Genomic DNA, 9488 nt, shown 5'->3' on the forward strand with positions numbered 1-9488 from the left:
GTACAAATAAAAAACATTAAACTTGGTATTGGCACAAATCTAACTTAGACATTCTGATAGTTTCAAAGATTATTGCAATCCCAAATTATTTTGATACCATTTGAAAAACATTTCTTAATCGGCATGTTTTGTTTAAGAATTACTCCTAGGTTCTAGCAGATTGGAGAAGATTGGTTCTACTTCCAATTTCATTAGACTGTAGCGCTGAAATTAGTTTTTTTGAATCAGCTATGTTTATTGTATAAACCTATATGTGTGTTTTTAAAAGTAAGAATATATCTTAACACTTTTTGGTGAATATTTCCTCAAATTCTACAGAGGGTTTCATACTTTCAGTAGCCCGCCCTAACCATGGACCCTATTAGTCCGGGAGCTAGGTGGGTTTTGTTCAACATGGAAGGTGCGGAAGGTTTGGCATGTTAGTGGTGTATGACTGTGTTAAAAAAACCCAGAAACCCAATTCTTAAGTTGCGCCAGTGGTGGGTGTGGCAGGAGGAGCCACCAATAGTACCCCCCAAAATGGGTTTATTCAACATGGAATGTGCAAGTTCCACGTCAATGGCATTTGATAGGGGAATGTGTCCTGAATTAGGAAATATAACTTAAGAATGGGATTTTTGGTGGAAAGGCCACTTAAGAAGAGGTCACTAATTAGCAATTTTTCGATTTTACTGAAAATGATTTTTCCATAATATATCGTGATCTATTCCAAGTTGCACAAAACTACATGGACATTTTTGATAGTGCTAGGAGCAAAAATATGAGACATAAAATAAATGAAGTTTTAGCTAAAAGTATGACATATTAAAATGAAGACAGTTGGATTAACATGACATATAGATCTATGTTTTAAATGACTCTTAGTATGAAGGAAGTGGGCGGTAATTAATGTATCAGTGTTACTATCAGAGATCAAGAGGAAACATAGCATTGTGGGCATATTGCACTGCTTGTCACTGATTTTTTAAGGTTATTGGCCACATCAGCTGTTCTTAAGTTCATTTACCACCTAAATATTCATTCTTAAGTTAATGGTTGTGAATCCTATGATCAGTCCCTACATTTTACACCTTGTTCCAATGTCGCACCTTTCACGTTAATTAAATTTCTAATTAGGGGTCATTCGGTGCAGACCAGCATTATTCTCTTCTTAAGTACACTGACCACCAGAAATTTCATTCTTAAGTTGATGATAATAATTTCTAATATCATTCCGTACAATTTAGGCTTGGTTTCTCACTCGCACCTTTCATGTTGATTAACATTTTAATTACCGATGGGGTTCGAGTGATATTTTCGTTATTTTTGCGATTATGTCATACTTTTAGCTAAAACTTCATTTATTTTATGTCTCATATTTTGCTCCTAGCACTATCAAAAATGTCCATGTAGTTCAGTTTTTGTGCGATATACTTGGAATAGATCACGAGATAATGGAAAAATTGTTTTCAGTAAAATCGAAAAATTGCTAATTAGTGACCTTTGATCTCTTGTTAAGTGGCCTTTCCACCAAAAATCCCATTCTTAAGTTATATTTCCTAATTCAGGGCACATTCCTCTATCAAATGCCACTGAAGTGGAACTTGCACCTTCCATGTTGAATAAACCCATTTTGGGGGGTACTATTGGTGGCTCCTCCTACTACACCCACCACTGGCGCAACTTAAGAATTGGGTTTCTGGGGTCTCCTAACCCAGCCATACACCAATAGCATGCCAAATCTTCAGCACCTTCCATGTTGAACAAAACCCACCTAGCTCCCGGACTATATAGGATAGGCTTATTTATAAGTTATATAGGCCTATGATTTTTTAATGAACCATCGATTATAATTATAAAGGTCCATGCCCTAATTAAACGAGACCCCATAAATATTGTTCCGTCCGAATGACAATTTGATAATATACCGTTCTTTTTGTCAAATTGTCATTTTGAACTCACATTTGGACACAAAAACAATACAAATTTAAAGTGTAAACAACAATTTGGCATGTAAATTATAAAACAATTGATATAAATTATTTTGATATGATTTGAAATACATATATATATACATCATGCATGCTACCGTATAAGTTATAAGTAGATAACAAACCTCATCTCTCAACCCTCACTGCCTCAGTAGCCTATATCTAAACTTTTTTAGCTATGTTCTTGTAGCTACCATATACGGTGCTGTTCATAATTTAATTAAAGGAGCCAAGTCTTTAACTCAATACCATCCACAGTCTTCGACATTGCAAACACAACTTATTGGTCAATTTAAATCAACATTAATATGAAAAGTTGCGCTTCTAATATCCAGTATTTAAGACAAAATGAAAATTTTAAAATTGACTCGCAAATCGTGTGCCAGAATGCTTTCGAGCGCCTGTTGTATGAAGTGACTCGATGAACAAGGCTAAACATATCCCATGTAGGAGAACACTACTGCCACTGGTGTAGACTGGAATAACTTGCAACCCATTTGTGTCCATTTCTAGGTGCCAAAGAATAGCGATTTAGCTCCTTTAAAGTCATTTTTTAATAACAAAATGTAAAGGTTCATAATGGTCCTTCCTAATATCCTACTTGGGCAAAATGCTATCATTGCTATGAATATTGGGAATTTTGCAGTACGGGTATAGCTAAGCAAATAACTTCTTGACATTTATTGAAATGTTAACTTTTATAAATTGTTTTTATTATTGCAGGATGAAACAGAGAATGGAGAAAGAGATTCCTGAACAGTTATCAGGAGCTGATGTCATGGATATGGTGATTAATTTACTGCTCTTATATGACAGTTTGACTTTGAACTTTAATGCTTGAAGTTCCCAGCATAAATCAATCGGAAAGTAATAAAATTGAATGGAGTTTAAAGTTGAAGGCTCATCAATACATTACATGGTTTTGTGACTAACATCCATTTAATTAATTTAACTTGTATTAATAAAAACATGGTACTTCATCTGATACCGGATCAAAAGTGGGGCATAGTGGGGCACAGTCCCCAGATCCCCATGACCACCCACATTAGAATTCAATATTGATCCATTTCAGTCAATTTTGATTTTAATTTTATGCCCTAAAAATACGGGATCCTAATATAAATTATTTAAGACGTAATGAACATTTTATAATCACTATACCAGTTGTGTATTCTATGGTGTCAGACACCATTTTTAATGAAGAAAGAAAAACATATCCTACAAGTCAATGCAAAGTAATTAGTAATGGCTGATTCACAAACGATAAAATAATTATCAAAAAGTGTGTAGAATGGACTAAGTAGTCATTAACGACTCTGTTCAACTGTATAACCAAACATAATTGATTAAAAATTATCATTTTTCTAAAAATTGAATATAAATCACTTTATATACATTCAATTTATATTGATATCTGCTTTTTTAGACGCAATTTTGTCTTTTTTAAGGTTCCAATGAATAGAGCCGTATGTCCTTTAACTATGGATACAGGCTCGCTAGTCTGGAGGTCGGGTGTTTGATCCCTGCATTGGTCGAGAAAGTTCATCCAGATTTTCCAGAGTGGTTCCTCCTTGTCAGTGATGCAGGACGGAGGGCCTGACAAGGACATCTGTCTAGTCATTCGGATGATACGAAAAACTGAGGTCCCGTGTACACATTGGCATGCACGTAAAAGATCCCTTGACAGTTGGAATTCAATATAAGAGTAGGCAATAGTGCCGCTGTCCGAGCAAAATTTCCCTCATTTCATTTCCTTTAACTATGGGTATCTATGCATACAAATTAGTATCGTGTATCTACGTACACTGTTGAACAATTGGACGATATATCATTGGAAAAGTCAGGAATTTGACTTTGATTTAATATTTAAATACTTTTAGTTCAACCTCATTGTAAATTGTACTGTTTGTTATTAAACCTGTAAGAATAAGAATTGTGATAAGAGATTGCAGCCAAATGAAATATTTAAGTACATTTATGAGGAAGTCACTTCACATTCAAAGGACAGATAAATTTCTTAACTAAAAATTTTGAAACATTTTGGAATTATTCATTGTACAGTAGGCCTACCGTAATCAACTAATGCAAATGCTATGGAGATCCACAATGTAGAGTTGACACCATTTTTTGCTGTACAAACGCTATTGACTGTAAACGCAATGTTTGTTTATATTCAGTTGGAAATTTCCAGTGATGTTCTTGAAAATGTAGAATTTACAGAAAACAAAACTAGTGTTATTTCTAATAGTAAGTTCAAAGTATATTTGTGAATAGTTCATTTGATATAAATACTGTTTTGCAGCTGTGTAAATCATTTCTTATTAGAAATCTAAAGAAAGTCTGCTTTTAAGAAAGAAAAAAATCTTTTGGGGAAGCATATACATATATTATGTAATCTATGTATTATAATTAATTTTCTATTTAGATAAATCATATACCTTAAGAAAACATGTAATGGATGGGTCATTCGAGATATATCTATTCAACTTAGAATTTGAAACTAGGCAGAAGAAATCAAAGGTGCATGTTCCGTAATGTTATTATTTGTTCCAGTATTGTTATCAATATTTTGTCACTAAAATGTTGAAAGTTTTTACCATGCTAAAAGGTTATGTATTACTGGTTCATGTACTTAAAATATAGCAGTGTGACATTCGACCCTTGGTTTGTGCAAGATTCTGGGCTAATTGAGTTTATTTATTAATTAGTGTAATTTCATTCAGCACAGTTTATGGGGTTTTTTTTCCAGTTTAATTTCTAAAGTATCCTAAAATATTTAACTTTCATTGTGCCTGCTAAGAATGTTGACATAACCTGTACCCCATATCGGCAGAACATTATGGGTTTTGTATTCTTTTCCACCATTTTATCGTGTGTACAAAATTAATTTGATGTATAGACTAGTGTAAATGTAGATAGATGTATTGATGATTGTCTATATTTTTGTAGTCAGATGGTTGTAATCTAGAAGTTGTTGATTTAAAGTTGAATGTGGAAGATCATGTCTATGAAGATTTATCACAAAGCTTACAACTGTAACTAATATATATTATAGATTATATATTTAAAGATAACTTCCAATTTTGGTCTTTTACTTAATAAACTCCACTCTGTCATCAAGTTTTTGAAAGACCGCTCATTGTCAAGGTGCACCATAACGAGTCTGCTGGCGAGATTAGCGGGCGATGTCTTTTTTTTACACACCTGCATTAAAAACTAAAAATAAAAGTAGTTAACAAAAAAATGGTGATGAAAATTGCAAACATCATTAGATATAAATCCTGAAAATCCCCCCCTCCCACACACACACACAATAAAAAACTAGGAGGCATCTTACCACCTTTTTGTTTTGTTTTTTTTATTAAAATCACAAAATATATTTTCAGAATAGTTAATCATCACAATATCTCGGGTTTCTTCATACTCATGTCAACTTATGCATCATGGAGAATGAAGCTAGAAAAAATATTGAATTCTTTTGAAGAGAAATATCCTGGAATAGCAGAACTCAAGTCGTTAAAAGATAATAAATGCATTCTACAAATCCATGTAGATGGTCATAGGTAAGATTAATATACTCAAAGTCTAACATATGTTTATTCCAATAATTGTATAATTATGGTTTATAAAACATTTTTCATAGATTGCATATTTATTTATTTTTTCATTGTGTATAATTATTTACTATGTAATATGAATATGTTTTTTACCAGTTATTGTATATTTATATGTGATATGTATTTTCCAGTGATTGTATATCTGTTATATAATATAAATGTTGTTTTTTATCCAATGAATGTATATTTATTTATTATATGATATAAATGTTTTTTTTTCAGTGATTTTATATTTATTATATGGTATTCTTGGTTGGTGGATGAAAGTTTTCACACTACACCTGAGGTTAAGCTTGGTGTAAAAGTTTCAGAATCTTGTAAGTTATGCTGACAGACTCATTCATGACAGTTAAGCAAATTTTGGAACAAAATTAACTATACAATCGCAGAGTTATAAATTTACTTCATTAGCATTTAGTAATTGAACTGGAAATACTCATGGGATATAATTACTTTTGATTTATTACTAAACAACATTTCAGGTATGATTCTCTAGTCGTTATCAAGCAAATCATAAACATTGTGCCTGTCAATAATATTACAAAGTGACCTCAGGTTCTTTAGGTTAATAATTTTCCTCTTTCCCAATTTCCAACAAAAAACACATCTAATTCATTTTTTTCAATATGTATATTATTATAATCTATTTACATATATAGTTTTAGAGGTCTTTCACAAAAATTTCAATGATTTAATGTTACAGTTCATTTTGGCATCTAAAACAATGTCCCTTTAATGTTATCAATCCACCAGGCTAGCATTCAGATTAATTCTCGGTCCGAAATCTGCCATCCAAATCGCGTAGTTTTTTAAGCTATTTAAAATTGAACACAAATCCTCAAAAAAATCACAAAACTTCACATATCCACAATTTCCAGGATTCACCTAGACTCATACTTTGTAATAAAATTCACCAAGATTTAAATATACTTCACCAAGACTTAAATATAATCCACCAAGACTACAACATAGACGTATGATTCACAAAGTTCACCAAGATTAGACTACTAATATGATTCACAAGGCTACCTCTGGATTGAAATATTGGTCACCTAGACATTACCAGTTTTAAAAATGTTATTTCATCAATGAACAGATTCATCACATTTAAATACACCTTATTTATTTACTAGGTTTTAATCATCTAAAGCCAGTCATTGGTGTTACTGTAGATATTGAAAACAGTCATGTCTGGTCCTTTAAAATCTCTCTGATCCATGTAGAGAAACAGCCATGCCTAACCTGTAACTTATCTCAAACCTCTCTGCCAAATTTTTCAATTCGTACACCAGTATCTTTAAGTGACTCAAACATCCAATCAAAACTATGCACCATGCACATGCATCACAACCCAGACCTTGTTAAAGCATACCCACAATCATTCTGTAAAAAACAACGCATATACATTGAAAATAATTAAACTTTATTAAAGGCTCAATACCACTCTTGTTGTAACTGAATAATATGTCCCAATCTTTATTCTGGTCAACAAATTGTACTATTTTAGAATATTTCAATTAATTGATGATACAAATTTCATCGTAACACACCTTATTTAAAAATTTTGAAAAATTCAACATAATGGTTTGAAACGTCTAACGTAAACCTTTTCAAATGAAACTTCGATTTAAAAATATTTTCGAACCCTCTGGACAAGTAAAATAGGATGTAATGGATAATTTACATAACAGGTAGGACACTTAAACATCTAGTACTTAGATAGAGATATTATTTATTTTCTGGAGCTTTCAAGCCAGCAAGAGTGTTACTGTCCCTTTAACCAAAACCTGTACAGCAGTTGATAAATGTTTTTAAAAGAAATAAATATTCCTTTTAACCATGCACCAAATTAATTAGCTACCCTAAATGACCGAAATCGACCATGTCACAATTATACATACCCAATGAACACACCAGTTGTGGAAAATACGGATCGTAAAAAATTCATTTAATATATGTTAGTGTTTAAATTTTCTGTAAGTATTCAGTTTACAACACAAGTCTCATTGAGATCATATTTATAAATCCGGACTTGATGCCAGTATCGACATACTTTACCATTCAAAATTACACCTTTTGTATTGTAAATATTTACACAATTTTTTTTCCAGTATTAAAAGAAGATGATTCGTCATGTATACCGACATCACCAAGGATTTTCAGAAAGATGCTGGAAAAATATGATATAGAACATTCCATAAATACTCTTATAAATATGATTAATCCTAAATGATTTTGATAAATGTGTTTTGTGTATCCGTTGCCCACAGTATGAGTAAAATTTGTTCAAATAATTTGTATGGGGTTATTCATTGCCAATTCTTATCTATCAGAAGTGATGTATACCGTTATTAGCCCTATCAGTAATGATAATTGTTTCAGATGGCATGCTAACATGCACATACTGGCTCTACTGAAGTTTATATTAAAGATACATTATTGAAGATTTAGATAAAAAGCTGACCGTTCTGGTTATAATAGTTCAAAAAGAGATAATGCAAAGTGAATGTATGGCAAATTTCATTCAAATTACTTTATTCTGAGCGAAGATATTAGCCTTTGTCCTTTGAAGGTTTGACAAGATGTGTTCACTGATTGTAACCACCGTACTAGTTGTTCCTCGCTTCACCATTTTTAGATTAAATCATTAAATGGCTAAATCGTTCTAATCTACTTAATATCGGACCTATCTGATGGCGCAGTAATCCGTACCAAGAACCGTTCTCAGGCCTGATAGAGTATACACTATGACAATAAGTGCTCTTAATTTTGATATGATTTATTGCAAGTCAAATATTCCAAGGAAGTTTCAAAAACATCTAAAAAAAAACTTTGAGGGAGCCACGGTGGCTCAGTGAGTTAGATGCTGTTTCACTATCCAGGTGTCGGGTACGCTGAGAAAGTTTCTTTGATATGATTTATTACAAGTCAAAGTCCGGACTTGAACCCGATTGAACATCTTTGGGATGAAATTCAGAGGAGACTTAATAACGTCGTACCGAGACCAAACACACCCGATGGATTGCGCCAGGCTTTTCCGAGAGTGTGGTTCCAGGTAGGTGCCAATGGCGTTCATCAATATCTAACTGCTTTACCTGTAAAATATAGACGCTATTTTGCTAGATTTAGATGTCGAAGTCATAGACAACCGATCGAGTCTGGAGTGTTTTTACAAATCCCCAGAGAAAATAGAATATGTGACCTTTGTTCATCTAACGACATAGGCGATGAATTTCATGCAGTTTTTAAGTGTCCATTTTTCCAGAATGTCCGAATAAAATATTTAAAACCTTATTATCACCAATATCCTTCCTATGTAAAGATGTACGAACTTTTTAATTGTCATGGTGCCGAGTTAGAAAACCTATGTAAATTGATATCGATTATTGTAAATAAGTTTAAATAAACTGTCCAATGTAGAAAACTTATATAAATATACAAATAAGTTTAAATGAACTGTCTAATGTAGATAACTTATATATGAATGTAGCGTATTGTCCAAAATCTGCCATTTAGCTGGAAAACCAAGCTAAATATAATTACACATAATAAAACAGTACCCTTTGAGAATAATAGAAGTAACGTATTCCCTGCACACAATACTAAAGATAATCATCTACTGGCAATAATAAATGAATGTTAAATAAATGATTTTGAAATCGTATGATATAATTATATGTACATATGATGTAATGATAAACCCTATAATGTAATAATACTGTATGATGTACCTGTTATCTGTTATGTAATATTTTTTGAATAAATAATAATTTAAAAAAAAAAAAAAAAAAAAATCTGCCATTGATTGTATAAACTATTTTTGTAAATTGTATTCATGTCTCATTGTGAGATGTGAATAAAGATTATTATTATTATTATACCTGCTTGTAACCGACCGATA

At 32.0% G+C, this 9488-nt stretch overlaps 1 long non-coding RNA gene across 1 annotated transcript; it reads left to right on the forward strand.

The window, feature by feature from the left end:
* The first annotated feature begins 145 nt into the window (after positions 1-145).
* LOC126827831 (uncharacterized) lies at positions 146-7881 on the forward strand. Its single transcript, XR_007682886.2, has 8 exons — positions 146-267; positions 2694-2757; positions 4148-4217; positions 4396-4490; positions 4920-5005; positions 5357-5533; positions 5810-5904; positions 7699-7881. It is a non-coding gene; the product is annotated as an uncharacterized LOC126827831 (long non-coding RNA).
* The last annotated feature ends 1607 nt before the right edge of the window (positions 7882-9488 follow it).

This window comes from Patella vulgata, chromosome 7 (genome assembly GCF_932274485.2).
Source record: "Patella vulgata chromosome 7, xgPatVulg1.2, whole genome shotgun sequence".
Lineage (NCBI taxonomy): Eukaryota > Metazoa > Mollusca > Gastropoda > Patellidae > Patella > Patella vulgata.